Genomic DNA, 27,228 nt, shown 5'->3' on the forward strand with positions numbered 1-27,228 from the left:
CTATGTGACAGGGTCTTTTCTAGAGCTTTGGGATATATCAATTAAAACAAATACACAGAAGGACAGAGATTTTTATGGTAGTGAGGTGATTAGTACCTGCCCATATATCTTCGGCTTATCTTTGTAGGGGGTCACTTGCAGACAGTTTCTGTACCTGCTGATGTCTTCCTGCATCTCTCAGCCTGAGGATGTTCTCTAGTCACAGAAGCAAGCTTGGCCATGTGGGAAGTCTAGAAATACTGTAGAGTTAGTGCTCAGGGCTATGGGATGATTCGGAACCACACCTCACCCAGTCTTTCTGAACTGGATGGGATGGAGCCTGTTTTTCCAGTGGTAACCTGCTCAGTATCACATACTATATTGACTTTCTTCACTTTCCTCTCTCACTTCCCAACCCCTCACTGTGCTTTCTGGTATTGTCTTTCAAATGAACTACTTACATTCATATCTTTATTTCAGGGTCTGATTGAAACAAACATTCATGAAGGTTACATTCTGGAGCAGGAGACGAGAAACAATAGATGTAATAAATAAGTAAATTACACAGTATTTTACAAGGGGATAAATACTATGTGAAAAGAAAACGATAGAGCAGGGTAAAGAGTTATTTGGAGAGATAGATGAGGGTTTGCAATTTTATGTATTTATTTATTTAGCTCTGCCTTCCAGGTCATTTCCAAGACCCTCTTCCCCACCTGGAACCAGATGCTGCTGTTAAATGACTTGGTGCTTTATGGAGACCAGAGGAGTTAATGGAGTCCCTGCCTTTAGTGGTGGTGGAGCTGTATGACAACAACACAGTGGTGAGTGTCTCTGGGGCAGTGCTAACTATGCTTTGCTAAAAATGCCTCATTCAATTAACTTCACGTTATTTTTTTAAATTGAGATATAACTGACATACAACATTATATTAGTTTCAGGTGTACAATAGAATGATTTGATATATGTATATATTGTGACGTGATCACCACATTAGTTAACATCCATCACCAAACATAGTTACAGGCTTTTTGGTATGTGATAAGAACTTTTAAGATCTATTATTTTAGCAACTTTTAAATATATAATACAGGATTATTTAACTGTAGTCACCATGCTGTCATTACATCCTCATGGCATTTATTTTATAACGTGGAAGTTTGTACCTTTTGATGACTTTCACCCATCTCACCCACCCCAGACCCCCTTTCTCTGGCAACCACCGATCTGTTCTCTGTATCTATGAGGGTTTTTTTGTTTGTTTATTTCTTTGTTGTTTTAAAAATATTCCACATATAAGTGATATCATAACAGTATTTGTCTTTCTCTGACTTATTTCACTTAGCATAATGCCCTCAGGGCCCATCCATGCTGTTGCTAAAGGCAAGATTTCGTTATTTTTCTATGGCTGAATAATATTCCATTGTATATATATGCCACAACTTCTTTATCTTTTCATCTGTTGATGGACACTTAGGTTGTTTCCCTGTCTTGGCTATTGTAAATAATGCTGCAATGAACATGGGGGTGCAGATGTCATTTTGAGTTACTGTTCTTGTTTTTTTCTGCAGTTTTATATTGGGTGGTCTGGGTAGGCTTCACTGAGATAGTAGCATTTAAGCAAAGACTAAGGAAGTGACAAATTTAGTCATATGGTTCTCTGGGGGAGGAGCATTCCAGGTAGAGATACCGTCTGTGCATAGCCTAAGGGGAAGAAGGGGTTGGTGTGTTTGAGGGACAGCAAGGACCTCAGTATGGCTGGATGAGCAACATGGAACCTAGGAGGAAAGAAGGGTAAAAAGGTAGTGGAATCAGCTCATGTGAAGTCTTTTAGGCCATTAGATGCATTTTGGTTTTTACTCTGAGTGAGATGGGGAGCCACTTAGATTTTGTGAAAAAGAATGGCATGATTGGCTGTAAGTTTTAAAAGGACCTCTGGGGCTGCTGGGGTGGGAATGGTCTCTAGAGGGCCAACAGTAGCTCAAGATCTGTTTAGAGGCCATTGTCATAGTTCAGATGATAGATAAAATGGTTCACTTGAGAGTAGGGACACTGAAGATGTTGGGTAGTGGTTACTCTCCAAATATTTTGAAGGTAGAGCCAAACAGATTTCCATGTGATTGATCTATGGGATGTGAGAGGAAAGAAAGGGGTCAAGGATGAGTCCAGAATTTGGCTTTAGCTATATACTAGGCTGTACGAGGCTGTGGGTGGAGCAGGATTGGGGGAGAAAATCTTAGATATGTAACTTTGAGGTGTCAGAATATAGATATTTAAAGGCCCAAGATTGGATGACATCACCACGTGTGTGAGTGTAAAGGAAGAAGAATAAAGGTCAAAGATCTAAGCCACTGATCACTCCAACATGAAAAGATTGGTGAGAGGAGGAGAAATTTGCAAAACAGATCTAGAAGGAATGATCAGAGGAGTAGATTATGGTGTCCTGGGAGTCAAGTAAAGAAGTATTTTAAGGATCAACTGTACTAAATACCATTGAGTAGTCATAATGGATGAGGAATGAGAACTGGACATTGAATTTTTTTCCATTTTTATTGAGATATACTTGACATACAGCACTATATAAATTTAAGATGTACAGCATAACGATTTGACTTACATATATTGTGAAATGATTAATAAGTTTAGTTGACATCCATCATCTCATACAGATACAGAAGAAAAGAGAAAGAAAAACATGGTTTTTTCCTTGTGATGAGAGTTCTTAGGATTTATTCTTATACCAACTTTGAAATATGATATATAGCAGTTGTACGTCTCCTCTGTTCTCTGTGGAGAATTTTCTTCTGGAGCTGTAATTAGACATGATCTAGACCTCATTTTATTTCCATGCCACTTTACCTCTATTTCACAGTTCACTTTAAAAAGAAAATTCTGAGGAGCATATAGTTTAATATTTTTAGCTCTGTTTATTTTTTATCTAATTTGCTCTTAACCCACTTGTCTTAGTCAATTAGGCTAGGGTATGCTGCAGAGACATTTAAATCCTAAACTCTTAATGGCTTTAAACATGAAGTTTATTTCTCATTCATGAAAATCCCTCTGAGTGTCCAGCAGTTTTGTAGAACAACTCCCTTTCACGATGGGATCCAGGAATCCAGTTGGCCTACATTTTGTGGCTTTACCATTTCAACATGGGGATTCAGGGCGTGCCACAGCAGGGAAAGAGAGAGTATGGAGAACTCATGACTGTTTGTAAGTGCTTCAGACCGGAAGGGACACATATGACTTCTGCTAATAGCCTGTTAGCCAGAAATAATCACATTGGCAACAAACTAATTTCAAAGGGGGCTGTAAAATTTAGAGGAACACATGGAATAATAATAACGACCTCTGCAAAACTTTTAAATTTCTATGTTAACTTAATGATTTGAATTGCCATATAAATGTATTAGCAATATAAAATTATATGTACAGCCTAATAAATGATTATAAATTTATGAAATGATTATAAATTTATAAATTATACGTTCTCTTGCATAACTCCACCAAGGTTAAGAACATTATTAGCACTCTAAAGCCTACCATTTGCCTCTCCTCATCATAATCTTCCCACCTCCAAATGTAACCATCAACCTGACTTTTACGGTAACCGTATCCTTACTGTTCTTTATAGTTTTCCACTTATAAATGAATCCCTAATAATATAGTTTAGTTTTGCCTGTTTTGGACGTTATATATACTATTTGTATTTTTTTTTTTTTTTTTTTTTTGCTTATGTCATGTGGTTCATCTGTGTTCTTGCGTGTAGTTGTAGTTAGTTGATTCCATTTGTCAGCTACGGATGGATATTTAGATAGTTTCCCGGTTTTTTGTTTGTATGTTTGTTTGTTTGTTTTGGTGTCATGAACAATGTTGCTATAACCATTGTCATATCGTGTCCTAGTATAATGAACATGAATTCCTCTTGAGTATTTATACATTAGTGGAATTGTTAGATCATAGGTAGGGGGTATTTTCCATTCTAATAGATAATGCCAAGCTTTTCCAAAGGGTGTGTCTTAACTTATTCTCTTACCAGCTGTATGTGAGAATATGAGATTCCCCTTGCTCTACATGCTTGCCAAATTTGACATTGTCAGACTTGAAAATCTGCCAACTGTGTTTTGGTATCTAATGGGGTGTTATTCTGTTTTCACTTGTTACTTCCCTGAGTACTAGTAAGATTGAACACTTTTTGATGTGTTCATTGGCCAACTGTGTTGTCTTTTTTTCCAGTTTTATTGAGATATAGTTAACATACAGCATGGTATAAGTTTAAGGTGTACAGATTTGACTTACATACATCATGAAATGATTAACACAATAAATTTAGTGAATGTTCATCATCTTATATAGATATAAAATTAAAGAAATAGAAAAAAATTTATTTCTTGTGATGAGAACTCTTATAATTTATTCTCTCAACTTTCACATGTAACATACAGCAGTGTTAATTATATTTATCATGTTGTACATTACATCCCTAGTAATCATTTATAACTGGGAGCTTGTATCTTTTGACCACCTTCATTCAATTGCCCCTCCCTCCATCCCTACCTCTGGTAACCACAAATCTGATCTCTTTTTCTATGAGCTTGTTTGTTTGTTTGTTTTTGAAGTATAATTGATGTACAACACTATGTTAGTTCCTTTACACAACATAGTGATTCAATATTTCTATACATTGTTTAATGATCACCACAATAAGTCTAGTTACCATCTATCACCATACAAAGATATTACATAGTTATTGACTATGTTCCCCACACTACATAGCCATATATATATACACACACACACATATATATGTATATATGATTATTTTAAATTGCTGATCTCTTAAGTTCAAATGTATTTTAACAACCCTGCACTTTTACCCACCCTTCATGTTTACTGTTTTGGAAGTCATATTTTACATTGTTTTGTTTTGTGTATCCCTTAACTACTTATTGCAGATACAGATGATTTTACTACTTTTGTCTTTTAACCTTCCTACTAGCTTTATATACGGCTGACTTACTGCCTTTCCTGTATATTTGCCTTTACTACTGAGCTTTTTCCTGGTGGGCAGGGCCGGGTTCCAGAGCTAATAAAATGGCATTCCAAAATAGAGCTTGCCAGCACCAATGTCCTCCTAGTAGAACAAGCTCCCCAAAATGGCTGCCGCCACTGTCTGTGTCCCTGGGATGAGCTTCCATTGCCTCCTGCCTCTCCGGGAGGCTCTGCAAGGGTACATCTGACCCAGGCTCCTTTCAAATTATTGCTTCTGCCCTGGATCCCAAAGTGTGTGAAGTTTTGTACGCACCCTTTAAGAGTGGAGTCTATTATCCCACAGCCCTCCAGGTCTCCTGAAGGCTTTGCTAGCCTTCAAAGCCAAACATTCTGGGGGCCCATCTTCCTGGTGCAGGACCCCTGGGCTGGGGAGCCTGATGTGGAGCTCGAAACCCTCGCTCTTTGGGGAGAACCTCTGCAATTGTAAATATCCTCCTGTTTGTGGGTCGCGTACCAGGGGGTATGGGTCTTGAGTATACCGTGTCTCCATCCCTCTAACCCATCTCATTGTGGTTCCTTCTTTATATCTTTAGCTGTAGAAGATCTTTTCTGCTAGTCTTTTGGTTTTTCTCATCAATAGTTGCTCTGTAAATAGTTGTAATTTTGGTGGGCCCATGGGAGGAGGTGAGCTCAGGGTTTTCCTGAGCCATCTTGGCTACTCCCCACTGTGTTTCCTTTTTCACTTTTATTTATTTATTTATTTATTTAGTGAAGTGCCTGTTCAAGTCTTGTCTATTTTTTAAATAACTAGGTTGTCTTTTTTTATTTCAGCAGTTTAAAAATAAATTTAAATCCCTTCTAGATATATGCCCCATGTCAGCTCATTTAAACCTTTGAATAGAGTAAACATGTTTACTTAAGTGTTTTTATCTGAATATTCTAATATCTACTGTCTAAGTGGATCTGGTCTTGTTATTTCTACTAACTTTTTGCTCATGGTAGCTTGATTCATCATGTGTTTGTTTGTTTGTTTTTTATTGTGAATTCATGTTCCTTGGGAGTTTAACTGTGGAAATTCTTTCAGATTTTGGTTTTAAGACATTTTCTTCCAAAACACTTGTTGCCTCCACTCAGTGCCAAGGTGTACTACTAATTCATGACCACTTTAAATTATTGGCTAAGGCTAGTGGGGAGCTGCAGAAGCAAGTAATATGATTTTTGCTCCAGTCCAATTGAGATTAGTCTTCTGGTTAAGAATTTTCAGGACAGGTGATCATTCCTCCTCAGCCCTAATGGATGAGGTAATGGAAATGAAATAGGCAGATATCTTTATTTCCTTCTTGTGCAGTATCTTTAAAAAATTCCAGTTTATTCTTTCACTAAGGTGTCAGCTCTAGGGGATTTTGCTTTTTGTGAGAGTCTCTGATCCAACTTCCTACTTGGTATAGTCCCTACATTTACCCCTGCTCTTTAGTCACACAGCCTGGTAAGCATGAAGCTATGGGCCTCTAGGGGTCAGCAGATGTTCCCGTGACAAATACCTACATCAGCATTTTGTTCCCTATCGGATTCTGCTTCTTGTCACTTTCTCGGCCTCTGAGGATTGCTCTCAATTTCTCGTCAGTTCTTCTAGGCAGTTGTAGAGGTTTCTTTTCTCTTCTTTCTTTCTGCTCCCCTACCCCACAAGGAATCCAGCTTTTTGAAATATTCTGTACTATGAGGATTTTTCATGAAATCTTATGTTTCTTATTTTGTAAAAATAATGAAGTATTTTTTTTCTTAAATAAGCTATAGATTCAAGATAATCATTATAAAATGTCACTCTCCCTTGCCTTATGTTATTTCTTGAATGGGATGGAAATTGTTGGGGTTAATCCTAACAGATTAGAAATGTCCATGTGAGTGGGCCATATGGGCCAGAGGGGAGAATACTTGAAAATTAATAATAGACAGTGAGGGAAACTGGCTGAGAGGATGCTACCTTCATATTGCACTTATTTCACCTTAGATGTCGTTAAGAGGAACTAGGAAGGGAAAATATTTTGATTGGTGTTGCAAGTGATTTCACAAATTGCCTGCTTAAATTTAAAGATGGAAGAAATTAGAATAGAATTCATTTTGTTTGGAAATAGTGTGTTTAATATATTATTTAAGGTCGATTTAACAAATAATAAAATGTACACAATTGCCTTACAGATACTGTTGACTAACATGTGAACACTGACTTGCCAGTACAGTGGGTCCCTAATCTATATAATTTAACAACACATAGGAATTATTGGTCTAAAAAACTTTTATTATTAATGCAAAATGACCAATTTTGATTTTTGTGTTGTTTTTAGCTAGCAGTTGAAATTTATTCTTATTTTAAAAAGAACATCTCTGGCTGTTTAAATGTTGTTTAAGTTCCACATTTAAAAATAAATCCATTAAACAGTGAAGTTCTTCATATGTTTTCATCTAAGCAAAAGCATATAAGTAGAGATTATTTTTTAACATTTATGAAGCACATTTTTTTTTAAATTAATTAATTAATTTATTTATTTTTAGCTGTGTTGGGTCTTTGTTTCTGTGTGAGGGCTTTCTCTAGTTGCGGCGAGCGGGGGCCACTCTTCATCGCGGTGCGCGGGCCTCTCACTGTCGCAGCCTCTTGTTGCGGAGCACAAGCTCCAGACGCGCAGGCTCAGTAGTTGTGGCTCACGGGCCCAGCTGCTCCCCGGCATGTGGGATCTTCCCAGACCAGGGCTCGAACCCGTGTCCCCTGCATTGGCAGGCAGATTCTCAGCCACTGCGCCGCCAGGGAAGCCCCTGAAGCACATTTTTGAGTCTAGATGCAACTGCTAAAAGATAATTCTGGTACTGTAATTTTAATTGTCCTTTTACTGATTTCTATTGCCTAAATTATATAATTTAAATGTTTAATGTATAATATACCTGATTTTTAAGAAACAATTTTACATAAGTGGAAGGCAAGTATATAAACCCTTATATAATACCACTTTCATTGCAGGTTAAAAATGGTTAGGCTTGAAGCTCAAGAGCAAATCATCTTTTATAAAAGAAAAATGAATTTTAATATGATTTAATAATTTCCTTTTTAGTTCCTCATCCACAAACTAAATATTAAATAAAACATTTACTTTGTAACTTGTTTAATTTATAAAACATGCCCATAGTATTGTTAAATTTATTATATACTTTATTGTTTTTGGCTGGGACATTCTATGACTTAATAATTATGCAGTGTTGACTTGTGTATATTATTGTACAGATTTTATGGGTAACACTATCCTTTAAAGAACTTTTTCCCTATTAAGATAAGTGAGTTAAAAATGAATGCTAATATTTATTTTAAAATAGCCAATAAAGCAAAATTTTCCTTTTAGTCAGTTTTTAAGTGAAACTCTAATTTTTTAATTACTGGTTTATACTACTTCAGCCAGGACAAAATGTATTAAGAGTAGAATTTATATAACCAGTGGAAGGGACATTGATAGGAATTTTACCTTCTAAGGACTATTAAGTGTGGAGAAAACTTCCTGATTAAATGTTACTTAAGCTCCACTTTAAAAAATAAATCCATTAAATGATATTCCCTTGTGGCAGAGTGCTAATTGTTCTCCAGTAACCATCTCTCATTCTTCTTTTGTAGAAATAACATCCCCCAGCCAAAGTTGTAACTGGGCACGCAGCCATACAACTTGATCACCTTTCCCAGCCTCCCTGATAGCCAGACGTGAGCTGCAGATACGTCTCTGCCACAAAAGTGTGCGTGCTAGTGATATGTGTAGCATTCTGGTCATATTCTCTGTAAAGGAAATTTCTTGCCCTTCATTTTCTCTTCTTCCTCTTCTGACAGTCTGACATACAGAGAAGATGTTGTAGAGCTAGTTCTAGACATACACAATAGGGTAGAACCCCAAGGGACAGCAAGACAAGAAAGAAGGACCTGGGTCCTTGGAGACCTTGTGGGACTGAACTTGCCTTTCTATCTACCAGTTCTGCACTGGGACCACCTACCAATTCTAGACTGTTAGAGAAGAAAGAAAAGAACTTCTGTCTTGACTGAGCCGATTGAGTCACTGTATTTTTGAGTCTCTTATAAATATACCTGTTTAGTCTATATCCTAACAATACATCTAAAAATAAGCTAATACAACTTCTATGTCTGTCCTGTTCGGTAAGGTCATCATCACCTTGTGGTTGTTGAGCACTTTAAATATGGCTAGTGAGATTGAGGAACTGAATCTTATTGTATTTAATTTAATTTTAATTCATTTAAATTTAAATAGCCCATGTAGCTAGTGGGTACCATATTGGACAACACAACTCTAAAATTTTAGACATTATGTATACAACTAATAAATGAAATTTTATACATTTATCAGATTAAAGTTTTACAGGGACAAAAACATTGTTTACAAAAATTCTTTTTTAGATGAAATAACAGTAGACCCTTGAACAACACAGGTTTAAACTGAGTCCAATTATACATGGATTTTTTTCACTAAATACATACTACAGTACCACATGATCTGTGGGTGGTTGAACCTGTGGATGTGGAACTGCTTATACAAAGAGCTGACTGTCAAGTTATACATGAATTTTTGACTTGATAGACAGTCAGTGCCCCTAACCCATGAGTTGTTCAAGGGTAAACTGTACAGTTGACATACAATATCATGTTAGTTTCAGGTGTACTACATAGTGATTTGACATTTGCATACATTATGAAGTGATCACGAAAATAGGTCTAGTAACCCTCTGTTTTGGTTATAGTAGCTTACAGTATAGTTTGAAATCATTGAGAGTGCTACTTCCAGTTTTGTTCTTCTTCCTCAAGATTGCTTTGCCTATTTGGGGTCTTTTGTGTTCCCATACAAATTTTAGAATTATCTGGTATAGCTCTATGAAAAATGCCATTGGTATTTTGATAGGAATTGTATTGAATCTGTAGAATTGCATAGTATGGTCATTTTAACAATACTAATTCTTCCAATCCATGAACATAGTATATCTTTCCATTTTTTGTTTTCTTCAGTTTCTTTCATCAAGGTCTTATAGCTTTCTGAGTACCAGCTTTTACCTCCTTGGTTAAGTTTATTCTTAGTTATTTTACTCTTTTTGACACAATTATAAATTGTATTATTTTCTTAATTTCTCTTTCTAATAGTTCATAGTTAGTGTAAAGAAATTCAACAGATTTCTGTATATTAATATTTTTATCCTGCAACGTTATTGAATTCATTGATGACTTTTAATAGTTTTTAGGTGGTGTCTTTAGGATTTTTTATATATATTGTCATGTCATCTGCAAACAGAGACAGTTTTACTTCTTCCTTTTTAATTTGGATTCCTTTTGTTTCTTTTCCTTGTCTGATTGCTCTGGCTAGGATTTCTGATATTATGTTGAGTAAAAGTGGCAGATGTGAGATGCTTGTCTTGTTCTTGATCTTAGAGGAAATGCCTTCAAGTTTTCACCAGTAAGCATGATGTTAGCTAAGGGTTTGTCATATATGGTCTTTATTATGTTGTGATGTGTGCTCTCTATACCCACTTTGTGAAGAGTTTTTATCATAAATAGATGTTGAATTTTGTCAAAAGCTTCTTCTGAACTTATTCAGATGATCATATGATTTTTTTTTATTTTTTATTTTTTTAATTAAAAAAATTTCATAAAAATTTTATTTATTTATTTATTTACATCTTTATTGGAGTATAATTGATTTACAATGGTGTTAGTTTCTGCTGTGTAACAAAGTGAATCAGCTATACATATACATATATCCCCATATCTCCTCCCTCTTGCTTCTCCCTCCCACCCTCCCTATCCCACCCCTCTAGGTGGACACAAATCACTGAGCTGATCTTCCTGTGTTATGCGGCTGCTTCCCACTAGCTAGCTATTTTACATTTGGTAGTGTTTATAAGTCCATGCCACTCTCTCACTTCGTCCCAGTTTACCTTTCCCCCTCCCCATGTCCTCAAGTCCATTCTCTATGTCTGCGTCTTTATTCCTGTCCTGCCCCTAGGTTCATCAGAACCTTTTTTTTTTTTTTTTTGGATTCCATATATATGTGTTAGCATACGGTATTTGTTTTTCTCTTTCTGACTTACTTCACTCTGTATGACAGTCTCTAGGTCCATCCACCTCACTACAAATAACTCAATTTTGTTTCTTTTTATGGCTGAGTAGTATTCCATAGTATATATGTGCCACATCTTCTTTATCCCTTCATCTACTGATGGACATTTAGGTTGCTTCCATGTCCTGGCTATTGTGAATAGAGCTGCAGTGAACATTGTGGTCATGCCTGTTTTTGAATTAAGGTTTTCTCAGGGTATATGCCCAGTAGTGGGATTGGTGGGTCGTATGGTAGTTCTATTTTTAGTTTTTTAAGAAACCTCCATACTGTTCTTCATAGTGGCTGTATCAATTTACATTCCCACCAACAGTGCAAGAGGGTTCCCTTTTCTCCACACCCTCTCCAGCATTTATTATTTGTAGATTTTTTTTTAATGTGATGATCCATTTATTTATTTATTTATTTATTTATTTATTTATTTATTTATTTATTTATTTATTTATGGCTGTGTTGGGTCTTCGTTTCTGTGCGAGGGCTTTCTCTAGTTACGGCAAGTGGGGGCCACTCTTCATCGCGGTGTGTGGGCCTCTCACTATCGCGGCCTCACTTGTTGCGGAGCACAAGCTCCAGACGCTCAGGCTCAGCAATTGTGGCTCACGGGCTTAGTTGCTCCGTGGCATGTGGGATCTTCCCAGACCAGGGCTCGAACCCGTGTCCCCTGCATTGGCAGGTAGACTCTCAACCACTGCGCCACCAGGGAAGCCCTATTTGTAGATTTTTTGAGGATGGCCATTCTGACCTGTGTGAGGTGATACCTCATTGTAGTTTTGATTTGCATTTCTCTAATGATTAGTGATGTTGAGCATCCTTTCATGTGTTTGTTGGAAATCTGTATATCTCCTTTGAGAAATGTCTATTTAGGACTTCTGCCCATTTTTGGATTGGGTTGTTTGTTTTTTTGATATTGACCTGAATGAGCTGCTTGTGTGTTTTGGAGATTAATCCTTTGTCAGTTGCTTCATTTGCAAATATTTTCTCCCATTCTGAGGGTTGTCTTTTGGTCTTGCTTATGGTTTCCTTTGCTGTGCAAAAGCTTTTAAATTTCATTAGGTCCCATTTGTTTATTTTTGTTTTTATATCCATTTCTCTAGGGGGTTGGTCAAAAAGGATCTTGCTGTGATGTATGTCATAGAGTATTCTGCCTATGTTTTCCTCTTAGAGTTTTATAGTGTCTGGCCTTACATTTAGGTCTGTAAACCATTTTGAGTATTTTTGTGTATGGTGTTAGGGAGTGTTCTAATATCATTCTTTTACATGTAGCTGTCCAGTTTTCCTAGCACCACTTACTGAAGAGGCTGTCTTTTCTCTATTGTATACTCTTGCCTTCTTTATCAAAGATAAAATGACCATGTGTGCGTGGGTTTATCTCTGGGCTTTCTATCCTGTTCCATTGATCTATATTTCTGTTTTTGTGCCAGTACCATACTGTCCTGATTACTGTAACTTTGTAGTATAGTCTGAAGTCCGGGAGCCTGATTCCTCCAGCTCTGTTTTTCTTTCTCAAGATTGCTTTGGATATTCAAGGTCTTTTGTGTTTCCATACAAATTGTGAAATTTTTTGTTCTAGTTCTGTGAAAAATGCCATTGGTAGTTTGATAGGAATTGCATTGAATCTGTAGATTGATTTGTGTAGTATAGTCGTTTTCACAATGTTGATTCTTCCAATCCAAAACATGGTATATCTCTCCATCTGTTGGTATCATCATTAGTTTCTGTCATCAGTGTCTTATAGTTTTCTGCATACAGGTCTTTTGTCTCCTTAGGTAAGTTTATTCCTAGGTATTTGACTCTTTTTTTTTTTTTTTAAATCCTGGTTTCTTTTTTTTTTTTAAATATTTTATTTATTTATTTATTTATTTATGGCTGTGTTGAGTCTTCGTTTCTGTGTGAGGGCTCTCTCCAGTTGCGGCAAGTGGGGGCCATTCTTCATCGCGGTGCGCGGGCCTCTCACTACTGCAGCCTCTCTTGTTGCGGAGCACAGGCTCCAGACACGCAGGCTCAGTAGCTGTGGCTCACGGGCTTAGTCACTCCGCGGCACGCGGGATCCTCCCAGACCAGGGTGCGAACCCGTGTCCCCTGCATTGGCAGGCAGATTCTCAACCACTGCGCCACCAGGGAAGCCCTGACTCTTTTTGTTGCAGTGGTAAATGGGAGTGTTTCCTTAATTTCACTTTCAGATTTTTCATCATTAGTGTATAGGGTTGCAATAGATTTCTGTGCATGAATTTTGTATTCTGCTACTTTACCAAATTCATTGATTAGCTCTAGTAATTTTCTGGTAGCATCTTTAGGATTCTCTATGTATAGTATCATGTCATCTACAAACAGTGACAGCTTTACTTCTTCTTTCCAATTTGGATTCCTTTTATTTCTCTTTCTTCTCTGATTGCTGTGGCTAAAACTTCCAAAACTATGTTGAATAATAGTGGTGAGAGTGAGCAACCTTGTGTTGTTCCTGATCTTAGAGGAAATAGTTTCAGTTTTTTACCATTGAGAACGATGTTGGCTGTGGGTTTGTCATATATGGCCTTTATTATGTTGATGTAGGTTCCCTCTATGCCTACTTTCTGGAGTTTTTATCATAAATGGGTGTTGAATTTTGTTGAAAGCTTTTTCTGCATCTGTTGAGATCATCATATGTTTTTTTATCCTTCGTTTTTGTTAATATGGTGTATCACAGTGATTTGTGTATATTGAAGAATGCTTGCATTCTTGGGATAAACCCCACTTGCTCATGGTGTATGATCCTTTTAATGTGCTGTTGGATTCTGTTTGCTAGTATTTTGTTGAGGTTTTTTGTATCTATGTTTATCAGTGATATTGGACTGTAATTTTGTTTCTTTGTGACAACTTTGTCTCGTTTTGGTATCAGGGTGGTGGTGGTCTCATAGAATGTGTTTGGGAGTCTTCCTCCCTCTGCTGTATTTTGGAAGAGTTTGAGAAGGATAGGTGTTAACTTTTCTCTAAATGTTTGATAGAATTCGCCTGTTAAGCCACATGGTCCTGGGATTTTGTTTGTTGGAAGATTTTTAATCACAGTTTCAATTTCAGTGCTTGTGATTGGTCTGTTCATATTTTCTATTTCTTCCTGTTTCTGTCCTGGAAGGTTGTACGTTTCTAAGAATTTGTCCAATTCTTCCAAGTTATCCATTTTATTGCCATATAGTTGCTTGTAGTAGTCTCTTATGATCCTTTGTATTTCTGTGGTGTCAGTTGTAATTTCTCCTGTTTCATTTCTAATTTTATTGATTTGAATCCTCTCCGTTTTTGTCTTCATGAGCTAGGCTAAAGTTTTATCAATTTTGTTTATCTTCTCAAAGAACCAACTTTTAGTTTTATTGATCTCTGCTATTGTTTTCTTCGTTTCTATTTCATTTATTTCTCATCTGATATTTATGATTTCTTTCTTCCAACTAACTTTGGTGGTTTTTATTTTGTTCTTCTTTCTCTAGTTGCTTTATGTGTAAGGTTAGATCATTTATTTGATATTTTTCTTCTTTCTTGAGGTGAAATCCAATTACTATAGACTTCCCTCTTAGAACTGCTTTTGCTGCATCCCATAGGTTTTGGGTCATCATGTTTTCATTGTCATTTGTCTCTATGTATGTTTTGACTTTCGGTTTCATTTCTTCAGTGTTCTCTTGGTTATTTAGTAGTGTATTGTTTAGCCTCCATATGTTTGTGGCTTTTTTACAGTATTATTCCTGTAATTGATTTCTAATCTCACAGCGTTCTGGTTGGAAAAGATGCTTGATATGATTTCAATTTTCTTTCTTTTTTTAAAAAATTTTACAGGCATTTATTTATTTATTTATTTATTTAATTTTTAAAACATCTTTATTGGAGTATAATTGCTTTACAATGGTGTGTTAGTTTCTGCTGTATAACAAAGTGAGTCAGCTATATGTATACATATATCCCCTCCCTCTTGTGTCAGTATTCTTAAATTTTCCAAGGCTTGATTTGTGACTCAGAACGTGATCTATCCTGGAGAATGTTCCATGTGCACTTGAGAAGAAAGTGTATTCTGCTGCTTTCGGGTGGAATGTCCTATAAATATCAATTAAGTCTTTCTGGTCTATTGTGTCATTTAAAGCTTGTGTTTCCTTATTTATTTTCTGTCTGGATGATCTGTCCATTGGTTTATGTGGGGTGTTAAAGTCCCCCACTATTTTTGTGTTACTGTCGATTTCCCCTTTTATGGCTGTTAGCATCTGCCTTACGTATTGTGGTGCTCCTCTGTTGGGTGCATAAATATTTATAATTGTTATATCTTCTTGTATTGATTCCTTGATCATTATGTAGTGTCCTTCCTTGTATCTTGTAACAGTCTTTATTTATAGTCTATTTTGTCTGATCTGAGTATTGCTACTCCAGCTTTCTTTTGATTTCCATTTGCATGGAATATCTTTTTCCATCCCCTCACTTTCAGTCTGTATGTGTCCCTAGGTCTGAAGTGGGTCTCTTGTAGATAGCATACATATGGGTCTTGTTTTTGTATCCATTCAGCCAGTCTGTGTCTTTTGCTTTGAGCATTTAATCCGTTTACTTTCAAGGTAATTATCGGTATGTATGTTCCTATTACCATTTTCTTAATTGTTTTGGGTTTGTTATTGTAGGTCTTTTCCTTGTCTTGTTTTTCCTGCCTAGAGAAGTTCCTTTAGCATTTGTTGTAAAGCTGGTTTGGTGGTGCTGAATTCTCTTAGCTTTTGTTTGTCTGTAAGGGTTTTGATTTCTCTATTGAATCTGAATGAGATTCTTGCTTGGTAGAGTAATCGTGGTTTTAGGTTTTTCCCTTTCATCACTTTAAATATATCCTGCCCCTCCCTTCTGGCCTGTGGAGTTTTTGCTGAGAAATCAGCTGATAACCTTATGGGCTTTTCCTCGTATGTTATTTGTTGCTTTTCTCTCACTGCTTTTAATATTTTTTGTTTGAATTTAATTTTTGTTAGTTTGATTAATATGTGTCTTGGCATGTTTCTCCCTGGGTTTATCCTATATGGGACTTTCTGTGCTTCCTGGACTTGGGTGGCTATTTCCTTTTCCATATTAGGGAAGTTTTCAACTATAATCTCTTCAAATATTTTCTCAAACACCTTCTCCTTCTTTTCTTCTTCTGGGACACCTTTAATTCAAATTGTTGTGCATTTAATGTTGTCCCAGAGGTCTCTGAGAGTGTCCTCAATTCTTTTCATTCTTTTTTCTTTATTCTGCTTCTTGGCAGTTATTTCCACCATTCTGTCCTCCAGCTCACTTTTCCGTTCTTCTACCTCAGTTATTCTTTTATTGATTCCTTCTAGTGTATTTTTCATTTCAGTTATTGTGTTGTTCATCACTGTTTGTTTGTTCTTTAGTTCTTCTAGGTCCTCATTAGACATTTCCTGTATTTTCTCAATCTGTGCCTCACATCTATTTCCAAGATTTTGGATCATCTTTACTATCATTTCTCTGAATTCTTTTTCAGGTAGGTTGCCTTCTTCCTGTGCAGTTATTTTGTCTTGTAGTTTTTTACCTTGCTCCTTCAACTGTAACATATTTTTTTGTCATCTAATTTTTTTGATGGGTGGGTCTGTGTTCCTGTCTTGCTGGTTGTTTGGCCTGAGGTGTCCAGCACTGGAGTTTGCAGCCATTTTGTTGGTGCTGGATCTTGGTGCTGAGGTGTGGCCCTTCTGGAGAGCTCACACCAATTACTATTCCCTGGGGTTTGAGGTTTGCTGTCAGTCCAGTGGTTTGGACTCGGTGCTCCCACCACTGGAGCTCAGGCCCAGCCCTTGGCCTGGGACCAAGACCCTGTAAGCCACATGGCGTGGCCAAAAAAAAAGGCAAGAAACAAAAAGGAGAACAATAACAAAGAATAAAAAATAAAAGTAGCAAAATAAAAAATGTAGTAGAAAAAATAAAAATAAAAATGAAATAACAATAACAAACAGAAAAAAAAAGAAAAAAAGGCCAGAAAAGGCCTTGGCAGTGGGTGGGGGGTGGTGGTGGGGCTCAGGCCCAGGATCCTCATGGCCAGAAGAAGCACTTGCAGTGGGGGGCTTAGGCCCAAGACCTGTGCAGCCAGAAAAGCCCTTGGGGGGAGGCAGGGCTTAGGCTCAGGACCTGATAGGCCGGAAAAGGCATTGGTGGCAGTGGGTGGGGGGCTTAGGCTCAGGATCTGTGTGGCTGGAAAAGGTCTTGGCAGGGCGGGCAGTGCTTAGTCTTAGGACCCACGTGGCCGGAAAAGGCCTTGGTGGCTGGGGCTTAGGCTCAGGACCCATGCAGTCATAAAAGACCTTGGTGGGTGGTGGGACTTAGGCTCAGGACCCGCACAGCTGAAAAAGGCCTTGGTGGAGCAGGGACTTAGGTTCCAGACCCGCGTGGCCAGAAAAGTCCTTGGTAGGGGTGCAGGGCTTATGCTCCAGACACATGTGGCCAGAGGGGTCCCCTTAAGGCAGAGGTTCAGGCCTGGGATCCCAGCAGGCTCACCTGGGCCAAGTGGAGGGGAGATACTGGCTGCATTCCCCTCTGATCCGCTGAAAGTCTCTTCCCTTCCCTGCTGATCCCCTCACTGTGGGTGGGCCCCTCCAAGCATGGGAACCCCTCCCCTCCCCCAGCTGCCCTCAGGGGCACCAGTTCCTCCCCGCCTCCACTTTTCCTTCCCCCCTCCACTTTTCCTTCCCCCCCTTCCCCCGACACATCCTACCCGGTCACGCAGGGATTCCTCCCATCCCCTTAGGTATCTGAGGTCCCCCACCAGCACCTGCCATTTAGGTTTTTAACCTCTCTTCCAAGTTGAAAATGTACTTTTCATTTTTCTTTTTATTGAAAAAATTTTCTTTTTATTGAAAAATTTTATTTCTCTTCCATTACCATTTTGAAAGGAGGAGGAAGAAAAGTATCTGACTTCAGGAATCATAGAATTTTTCAACTGACACGGGCTTTGGAGATCATTGGTGCATTCCTTTCACTTTACAGGTAAAAAATGGAATGCTCAGAGAGGAAACTTGCCCTAAGTTGTATATATGTGTATATATGTTTGTGTATACACACACACACAGACACACACACACACACATCCCTTCTTAAATCTTTAAAATTATTAGTCATACTGTTACTAGAGGTGGGGGACCCCTTCCAGGGCTCTTGTCTAACACTCGGAAATGAATTGTCTGCGGACACTCATGTACTGAGCAAGCAAAAGACTTTATTGGAAAAGGGTGCTCGAGCGGAGAGCAGCAGGGTAAGGGAGCCCAGGAGAACTGCTCTACCATGTGGCTAGCAGTCTCAGGTTTTATGGTAATAGGGTTAGTTTCTGGGTTATCTCTAGCCAATCATCTTGCTTGTGCCCATATTTGGCCTGACTCAGGTCCTTCCTGGGGGTGTGCACATTTCTCAGCCAAGATGGATTCCAGCGTGATGGTTTCTGGCAGGTTGGCAGGACATATTGTGGGCTGGCATCTCCTCCCTCCTATTGGCCCCTCCCACATTCTTCGGGCTGGTGGTAGCTTGTCAGTTCCATGTTCCTTGACGGGATCTTCTGTTGTGAGATAACTCAAGCAAGTGGTTATTTCTGGGCCTGGCCAGGGCTGGCAGTTTCAGTCAATGGTTTCCTAACAATACTCCTCAGAATTGAGCTTTATTGAGTTCCCTGTAGGTATGTCAGGATTCCCCGACAGATTTGGAGATGGATCAGAACATCCTGGGGTCTGGACTAAGACCGATGCTCTCTCCCTAATAGACTGCTCTGAGGCTGGGGATTAAATCAAGCCTCTCTCAGACCAACCTCAATCTGTTCAGAAACTGAAGGGATCATCAATCTGCTCCATGTTTAGAATGGGAATAAACATGATGCCAGAGGGACAGTTAAGGTCTTAGGTTAGCCTGAGCTCATACAATTTCTGTGTCTGCCATGATTGTTCTATATTCTAAGAAATTTTCAAGATAAATGGTATGCCTTATGACTGAATTCTAGCAATAAAAATATTGGGCAAAAATTAGATAATTCTGGAAATCATGGAAATCATCTTGTTCAATTTCCTTATTTACAGGATAGTAAAACAAATCTGGTTTAAGTTTTATAGGACATTTAATTATTGTGGCAGCAAAATACATAATGAGCAATTTGTTCTAACTTTTTTAAGAGTCAGAATAAAAATAAGCAACAATGTACTTTAATTAGATATAAAGTAGTTTCTGATTAGGGTGTTTTTGGATTATTAGAGTTAAAACTTTCTACATAATATTTTAAGCCATTTTAATTTCAAGTAGATATCAGATAAACATAACCAGTATGCTGTATTCATTAAAAACACATTTTGTAATTTTGCAGCACAGTGGAAGCTGAGGGGTGAACATCCATTATCATTACCATCATATCTAATAAGATAAATTTAACATAATCTAAAATTATGATTGTTATTCCCCCATCCCTGGTAGGAGCTTTTTAAAATTTTTTTTGTACTTTCTTGTATTTGCTTCTTTGGATCTCTTTTGGAAAGAGCATAAGGGTAAAAAAATTATTTGTTATTGGACTAAAATACTTTTTTTGCATATATTGAAGCAACACTTTAGATAACTATGACGTATGATAACACAATCTTACAGAAGTTAGTGAGACCCTTGTTGTATTCTATGATGAATAACAAAGTCAGTACGAGTGGTGTTTTGTACAACTAGTTTTACACATCCATGATTGTTTTCAGTATTACTAAAAATCCTCAAAAATATAATCATGGTCAATTCTATTACTTTAAAAATTACATTCTTAAAGAACAAAGATGAGAAATTAAAGCTTTCGTTTAGAAGATGTCTTAAAAAGCTGTCACTGAGTCAAAGAAGTAATTTGATAAAGACAGTAGTTGACTAGAAATAGAAACTGCTATTTAGATCCTGGATTAAATCCCTGAAAACAGACAGCTACACAGATACATTTTGTAGACTTTACTGGGCTATTAGCTTTACTGTTCAGAGCATATTGATTTATGCAGAAGAATCAACAACGTTAACTATTTTTTGGGTGAAATGAACAAGTATTTCATATTAAAACTTAAGAAAAAATTACACAGCTCATTTAAATTCACGGTACTGCCTTGGTAATTTTCATTACACTAAATTGCAAATATAATAACTCATCCCTGAAATCCCCTTGTCTAGCACTTACTTCTTCTTAGCGAAATCTAATAGGGCAGAATTTTACTAAAGTCTCATGTCATAATGATTTCTCTCCTTTTCTTACTTGGGGAAGATTTTGTTCTTAATCTACTTTAAAGCAGTCAGGAAAACAAGTGATTAAAGCATGTCTAGTGGTGCAGTGTCCTTAGTTTTGTAGCATAAGTTGCTTCCTTAAGTTATGTACAAAATATTCATTGTAAATTTATTGTGCAGGAAGATATGCATCAAAATTGGCACACCAAAAAAAAATTGGCACACCATAACTCACATGTGTGAAGAAAACCATCTATCTTCCTGTATTTTATAACTGATCTCATTTGTCCTCAAGCCCTTATGCTTACAAAGGGGAAGAAAAACTTAATTTGTCTATTAAAAGTAATCCCATCTTCCTTTAGTTTAGTTTTTCAGTAAGGAGATTGACAAATAGTTCAAGTCTTTTCTCCCTCCTTTCTCAGCCTTCCCCAGATGGTTCTCTTCTTGGGAAATAGAGAAGATCCCATTCTCACAGGGTGTTGAATGACAGCCCGTGTACATTTGTTTTTCCTCCATTAAGGTGTTTATCTTGATGGTTTCTGGGTAACAAAATCTGATGTCATTGCTATCTTTCATCCGTTGTGATGATGGTCCATGACAGGTATGATTCTTGGTTTGTTTTTTCCGTATGGTCAAAATGCAGTGATGGCCTTTCTCTTGGGTGACTCTATCATCCCCCTGATGACTGTGTCTTATCTTCAGCTCTTGTTGGCAGTGGTTTCCCTAATTTTGGCTGAGACTCCAATTTGCTCATTTTCTTAGATAGTCTCTCTTATGAACATTCTATTATAGAATTCCTCATCTTCTTTCTGCAATAATCTTACTAGTGAGCTGACCAGCTAGAATACTCAACTACTTTTCACATTCTTTCTGGGACCTGTTGGGAGATCTGCATCCTCTACATACCTGACATAGGCCAAAACACAGCGTCCTGACTCTATTTGCCATATGCTAATTCAATGCCTTCTTCAAGGTGGTCTCCTTATAGAGTCTCAAATGAGAATGATGACACAAACCCCTCTGTTTTTGGTTTCTTTGTCCTCTCTGGGCTCTTCCTACCATTTTTCCTTAGGTTTGGCTCCAGTGCTGAAGGTACCTTGGGAACAGAGCAGGAGACAGAAATACACTCATGAATAACCTCTTATTCCTTTCTCTCTCTACTTGATTCCTTTTCCTTTGACCACAGGGCTTTACTCTTTGTCCTCTTGTCTTGTTGAGACTTCCTTTAGTTAAATCCTTCTACTTTCTTCAGTGGATTTGCCCTCTTTTAACTGGGGACAGAAAATGGTTAAGGATTGCAAGGAAAGAAGCCAAAAGGGAAAATATATCACTAGATATTAAAAAAAAATCCTCATTACATTCTTCTTTAACCTAGAGGGGTGGGATAGGGAGGATGGGAGGGAGAGGCAAGAGGGAGGAGATATGGGGATATATGTATATGTATAGCTGATTCACTTTGTTATAAAGCAGAAACTAACACACCATTGTAAAGCAATTATACTCCAATAAAGATGTTAAAAAAAATACCCTTGAAATTTCATGGAATGTTATCCCTATTTTCAAAGTAAAAAGCTAGTGAGAGAAATTAAGAACAGTCAGATTCAAGCCTATAACTTGAGGTTTTCGTACTGTAGAAATGCACCAACCAGGAATATTTATTGGAGTCTCTACATTGTGCTTGAAGTTTGGGGAATATTAATAAAGCACAGGACATTGGCCCCTATCCTTAAGGAACTTACCATGTGGTTATGGAGATTAAGACTGTGCTATTGATTGTAGATGGCAAATGAATGTTCAGTGAATCAGCACTATCATAGTTCATAGATAGAGTGATTGGTTCAGGCTGGGCTGGTGAAAGAACAGTTCATAGAGGGGGTGAAATGTAAGCTAATCTTAGAAATATAAGTAGGATTCATATTGGTGGAGTGAAGGGGGGATGGTGGTCTAAGGGAAGGACATGGCTATAAGAAATGTATGGAGGAGGAAGACAAAAAGTTTATTTGAGAAACAAATAATCCATTTCTTTAGTCAATCATCTATGTAAGCAGTACTTAATAAGACTGAGCAACAAGTTTGGAGATGTCATATTTTAAGACATGGCTAGATTTGCCCCGATTAACAGTTTACTGAAACATGGCACTTGGGAAATGTCGTGACCTGGATATAAACTCTGTCAATGCAGTAGGGTGGCTGCTGTGAGCACACATGCACATCCTAAGGGAAATTGGTGGTCAGGGTCCAGGCTCCAAAGAGTGTGGAAACTGGTTGTTGTTTTTTCAAGGCTGCAATGATGAGAGTAAATAGGGAAGGAAGCCAGGTATCTTTACAAGTGAGAAGAGTACAGAATTCAGAGGCTATAATACTTGAAGACCAGGTGGCTACAGGGGAAGTTTGTTAGTGGGTGCAAAAGCTCTAATCCAAAGAAAGACTCCAGTCCTGAGAGTGGCAAGAGAAAGAGCCCCATCCCTGAGGGAGTCATCAGGATAAGGACACAGGCTTTATGGACAAGGGTCACTTAAGCTCTCTGGGAATCTCATCCAATCTCAAGGCTTATGGATGACACACAAATGTATGTGACTTGCTCCAGGCTGCACAGTTTACTGGAAAGAATAGAATTTGGAGTCACAGTTTACTGGAATCCAGACCGTGTCAGTTTCACCATTGGCTATGTGTATGATCTTGGGTCAGTAACTTTAATATCTATTAAAAATTTTTTAAAAATGGAGATGAAACTTCAAAATTAAAGAGTCACGTTGAGAATTGTTGGTAGATGAGATTATAGATGTAGACCATCTGGCACATAATAGACATTGAATAAGTATTAATTTTCTTTCTACTTACTGATATCACTTTCTCATTCTCAAATGCTTAGAGCCTCTTTCACCTAGACGCCCACACACTATCTCAGATCAAATGCCTGCTGTTGCATTCGTTATCTTCACTCCCAAGCCTGCTTTCTTCCTATTTCCTATTTGCATTTTATGGCACTACCATGCTCCCTGCTGGTAAGCCTTTTACCGAGAACCTGTAAAGGATGCAGAGTCAGGAGTAAGGTGAGGCAAGAGATGTGAAGTGTGCAAGTGCAGGGTCGGATCTTACCTTTATTGAAACTTTTGATGTTTTGTTCATAATGTATTTTTTTGCAATGCATTGTAGCTTAAAATATTGCATTAAAATATTTCTTATCTTGATTACTGAAGTTTTTGGTGCTTCCTTAAATATTGTGCATGAGGTGAGTACCTTTCCTGCCTTACCCTAGTCTCAGCCTAAAGTGATGCTCTGCCTGAAGGAATATTGTGTTTGTTCTGCATATTGGTCTTTAAAATTTGAATTAGTCTACCCATGTTTAAAAATTAGGAGAAGTCACATAAGAATCCAGATTTCTAGCTTTTCTTGAAAAATTCTAAAACCTGGCAACACTAGACCTGCATTTCCTATGACAGCAGTTGGATAGAGATGAGTAGTAGCGACCATCTGTAGAAGGTCATAAACTCTCCAGTTCGCCACAGTTCCTACCACTCCCTCTTATATGTACCAGTATGTTCCTATACTTTACCTCTGTACACCATCTTTTTCTTCTTATATTCCTTATTCTTTTCCTTCTTCTTCCTTCATTCCTTCCAGACTGACTACTTCATTCTCCTTTATTCTTTAAGTTACTCTTCTGTCCTTTTTTTCTGGCCAGCTCTTCTCCATGTTATGCTGCCCTATGTCTATAGGATCAAAAAAGAGTAGAATGTTAAAAGAATTTGGTGATTTTTCAGTTTCTCCCTTTGATTATAGGCAAGAAATCTGAAACACAAGAAGGCTGAGACTTGTCAAAGGTCATACAATTAATAAATGAAACAAATTAGACCCAATCCCATGTCTTTGAAAATGAACTTCACAATTTCAACCTCCGATATTAATTTTTTTTTAAAGCCTCTCCTCTACTCTCCCCAATCCTGGAAAGCTAACTCAAACACTAAGCCATTGTCATGGCAAATTTTCACTGATAGTAAAATCATCTTTGTTTTGGGCTCCTTGTCCCAGAATACAACAATTTTGGCTAAAAATGCTGGGATGCTGTGGAGAAAGCAGAGTAAAATCCCCAGGGACAGCTGGTACAAGGGAAAATGAGTGTGTTTTTGCTGTGATAAATGACAAAAAAAAAAAGGAGGAAAGAGGACAGGCACTATTTCAGCCTGACTCTCGATGATCTTTGCCTTGGAGAAAGTTGAACCAGTTTTGCTGGACTAAAGCTAGGCCACACCTTTGCTTCCCTCTCCTATTTACTCCTGTGGTAATAGCTAAAGAAAGTATTACAGAGCACCTGGAGAGTTTTCTTTCCCTTGTCATAGGTTTCAGTTGGGATAGTGTTAATACTGGATACTTTCTAAACATCCTTTATGTCAACATTTGTTAGTAGGGATTGGACTCTAGGACTAAGGGTGACCCCTCTACATTACTGCCTAAGAGTGTGTGACAAAGAGTTGAGAAGGAAGGATGTGATAGTCTTTACCAGTTATTCAAACACTAATCTAGGTATTACTGTGAAGGTATTTTATAGATGTGATGAAAGTCTATAATCACTTGACTTTAAATAAGGGAGATTATTCTAAATAATTTGTATGGGCCTGATTCAATCAGTTGAAAGACCTAAGCACAGAGCTGAGGGTTCTCTGAATAAGGAGAACTTCTGCCTGTGGACAACAATTTATCTTTCCTAAGGGTTTTGGCCTGCCTTTCTTGACAGCCTGCCCTATGGGTTTCAGACTTGCCTAGACAGCACTCATAATTGTGTGAGCCAGTTCCTTGCAATACATGTCAATACATATCTCCTGCTGGTCTGTTTCATTGGTTGAATCCTGACTGATAAGTGGGGAAACTAGAGAGGTACCTAGATGGTATTGTTCAAGCACTGGCGTCTTGAAGATGCTAGAGTATTGGGGTGGGAAAAATGGACGTGCTTAGGTGCCAAATCTTAGTACAGATGCTTTTATAAAATCAGTCAAAGTTTTCTGACTTAGAATAAGTGGTTCACACTGACTACTAACAATGAAATAAAATTTTATAGGGTGATAGGCATGGCCTATGTTCCAACTCTCCAAAGTGATGTAGATTTTATAGTTTTCAGACTTCAACAACTGAAGTTCCTCAAGCTAATAAACCAAGGTCATTTTCCAGTTCTGGATGTCATGGAAAAAATGTCAAGCAATTGCACATTTGAGAGGCTAGAGATAGAGGTTGGTGGATTTCATTGTACTTACCCAGGAGATCTCATTTAGATACAAGAAGTGCTTCCGTGGAACATTAATAATACTCAATCCTAATTATCAAAGCATTTCCCAACAAAATGCTTCCTTTCTCCAGCCTCCTGCTTTCTGTCCAGGTCCCATCCCTTCACCACATTTCTTTTACAGAAGTACATCTCAATGTTCCTCTGCCTGGGAGAAGAATATCAGCTGAGAAGGGCTCAGGGCCTCAACTTTGGCAAACTAATTGGTATGGAAGCAGTGTGTTCCTGCTCCTTGGTATAGCTGAGTTAACATAATTAGGTCTGTGTGACTCATAAATCATTTCAGAATTTTAACAGAAATGGCATCTAAAAAGAAAATACAGATAAAGGACAGAGAGATCAAAATTTTAAAGTTAACTATGAAAACGAATAGAAAATGTGTTAAAATAGTGAGGAAAAGGCTGACAAGGTAATAACAAATGAATTAACCTCATATTTAATCACAACACTTCTGCTTTGGGCTTCATTTAAACAATGTCACGTGTAGAGCTAGAGTTCTGAATGTCTGTTTCTTTTATAATGTCTCAGAAATGTTTGTAAAGGGCTACCAGTCATATGTCTAAAGCCAGTGCTTTAAAGTTGTGATTTTGCAGAAAATACTAATCAACGATCATTTCTAAAAGACATTATGAAAGAAAAGACATTCAGAAGTCTAGGTCTATACATAACATGTATACACACATATATGGAAAGATATATATGTATATACTATGTACACACATATATGCATATATATAGACACACATATCTCCTTATAATATATAGGTTTACTGTGAATGGATTTTATTACAGTTCTTTTTTAAATTAATTGTGGTAAGAACACTTAACATGAGATCTATCCTTTGAAAAAAAATTTTAAGTGTACAATACAGTATTGTTAACTGTAGGTACAATGTTGTACAGCAGATCTCTAGAACTTATTCATCTTGTATAACTGAAACTTTATGCTTGCTGAACAGCAACTCCCCATTTTCCCCTCACCCAACCCCTGGCAGCCACAATTCTACTCTCTGCTTCTGTGATTTTGACTATTTTAGATACCTCATATAAGTGGAGTCATGCAGTATATGTCCTTCTGAGACTGGCTTATTTCACTTAGCATAATGTCTTCAAGGTTCATCCATGTTGTTGCATATGACAGAGTTTCCTTCTTTTTTAAGGCTGAGTAATATTTTCTTGTGTGTATATACCACATTTCTTTTTTTATCCGTTCATCCATCAATGGACATTTGGGTTATTTCTACACCTTGGCTGTTGTGAATGATGTTGCACTGAACATGGGAGTACAAATATATTTTCAGGATCCTGATTTCAAGTCTTTTGAAGTAGTATTGATGGATCATATGGTAGTTCTATTTTTAATTTTTGAGGAATCTCCAAACTGTGTTCCATAGTGGCTGAGCCTTTTTACATGCCTACCAATAGTGTACAAGTGTTCAAATTTCTTCACATCCTTGCCAACACTTGCTATTTATTTTTTTTAAAAATAGCCATTTTAATAGGTGTGAGATGTTGTCTCATTATGGTTTTGATCTGCATTTCTCTTATGATTAGTGGTGTTGAGCATTTTTTCATATACTTGTTAGCCATCTGTATGTTTTCCTTGGAGAATGTCTATTCAAGTCCTTTGCTCATTTTTTCATCTGG

The 27,228-nt window shown here is 37.5% G+C and overlaps 1 long non-coding RNA gene across 15 annotated transcripts in view; it reads left to right on the forward strand.

The window, feature by feature from the left end:
• LOC309612491 overlaps window positions 1-27,228 on the forward strand; it is a 637,465-nt gene that overhangs the window by 196,984 nt on the left and 413,253 nt on the right. For 11 of the 15 annotated variants that reach the window (XR_014235193.1, XR_014235195.1, XR_014235197.1 and 8 more), the window contains one exon: window positions 657-803. This is a non-coding gene — a long non-coding RNA (uncharacterized lncRNA). The remainder of the gene's footprint in view (window positions 1-656; window positions 804-27,228) is intronic. The other 4 variants (XR_014235194.1, XR_014235196.1, XR_014235200.1 and 1 more) reach the window with 1 other exon arrangement.

The sequence above is a fragment of the Balaenoptera borealis genome (genome assembly GCF_965194805.1).
Source record: "Balaenoptera borealis genome assembly, chromosome: 15".
Classification (NCBI taxonomy): Eukaryota; Metazoa; Chordata; class Mammalia; order Artiodactyla; family Balaenopteridae; genus Balaenoptera; species Balaenoptera borealis.